The 1320-nt window shown below is 37.4% G+C and overlaps 1 protein-coding gene across 1 annotated transcript in view; it reads right to left on the reverse strand.

The window, feature by feature from the left end:
• LHCA2 (photosystem I light harvesting complex protein) overlaps positions 1-530 on the reverse strand; it is a 1918-nt gene extending 1388 nt beyond the window's left edge. The window contains exons 1-2 of the mRNA XM_021428138.2: positions 376-530; positions 1-81 (exon numbers count right to left, since the gene is read on the reverse strand). The exon at positions 1-81 is cut by the window's left edge and continues 127 nt beyond it. The gene's annotated coding sequence lies outside the window, so the exon portion shown is untranslated. The remainder of the gene's footprint in view (positions 82-375) is intronic.
• Positions 531-1320: the final 790 nt, after the last annotated feature.

Genomic DNA, 1320 nt, shown 5'->3' on the forward strand with positions numbered 1-1320 from the left:
TACTTTCTCCCTGATCTCAATTTCTTCCCACTAAGAAAAGAAGCCTTTGTTGCCCCCACGACTGATCCAGTCTTCTGGGAACTGTAACATCGACTTACATCATAACCTGATTGGCATGGACATGGTAGCCTATCTCTAGTTTGAATACCATATTTATCTAAGATTCTACAAAATTTACAAGAACTAGATGGAAAAACCTACCCTGACCAGTCTACTCTGATCAGCCTTTTTAAAACAGACAAATGGGATCCTATACTGTGTCATCATTGTATATGGCTTAAGTACTACTACATTTCTAATACATTTGCATGTGTGGGTATAGTTTTGACATTTGAAGCTGAACGTTGCCGATAATAAGGTAAAGAGAGAACTTGCCTGGGGGATGAGATGGCAACAGCTGCAATAGCAGAAGAAGCACAAACAGAGGCCATTTTGCGTCAAATTTTTACCCTTCAATGAGCCGGGGGTCTCTGGCAGCAAGGATATGCAAATCTGTTAAATGTATCCAAGGGCTTATCCTAAAGGATAGGAGAGTAGATGTCCAATTGGCTACTGGTTTGCCATGTGTCACCTAGAATCTGATATCAAGCCCCTTTACCTCCTCTTCTTGTGCCTATTCGGATTGAATCTGATGCTGGTGGTTCCCATTGCAAGTTTGTGTGGCTGATATATCAAAAATATATATATATCTAAGGCAATGTACGCCAGGCAGGCAGGCAGGGATTTCAAACGTATATAGTGGCCCACACACTCCGTATAGGCATATGTTGGTGAGTCTGGTGAGCGGTGACCTTTCTTAAATTGTAATATAAGCTAATAATATTTTGTTATTATGCATTTCGGTAAAGAAATCTGAAAGGAAATGAAAATTTGCAACCCATGTATGTATAAAAATCATACTTAGCCTTAAGCCAGGAAGATAACAAATTTCTTAATAAAAAAGGAAAATGTTACAACCAAAATAGGATAGGAGGAATAAACCCAAAACCCCCCTCGTCATGAGGTGGACATGACCAAAACTACAATAAAAGAAAAAAAAATCGATTTACAAATTGCAACGTAAAATATTTACTCAATCCTGCCCCAAGGATGAAATTAAGTTGATCAAACATTTATTTTATTAAAAAGATTTCGTTTAATATAACAAATACTAGTATCTGTCACCCTAGTTTATTTTATAAATTTGTCCACGGAAAGATATAAAATATACCATAACCAAATGGGTGCATGGGTTCTCAGCTTCCTTGTTATTGCACTTCAATATGACCCAACCTGAACTTTCATGTCAAACCCCAAAAAAGAGTTGTAGGATCATTTTGT

This window comes from Theobroma umbraticum, unplaced genomic scaffold (assembly GCF_002168275.2).
Source record: "Theobroma umbraticum cultivar Fairchild unplaced genomic scaffold, ASM216827v3 scaffold_30.0, whole genome shotgun sequence".
NCBI lineage: Eukaryota > Viridiplantae > Streptophyta > Magnoliopsida > Malvales > Malvaceae > Theobroma > Theobroma umbraticum.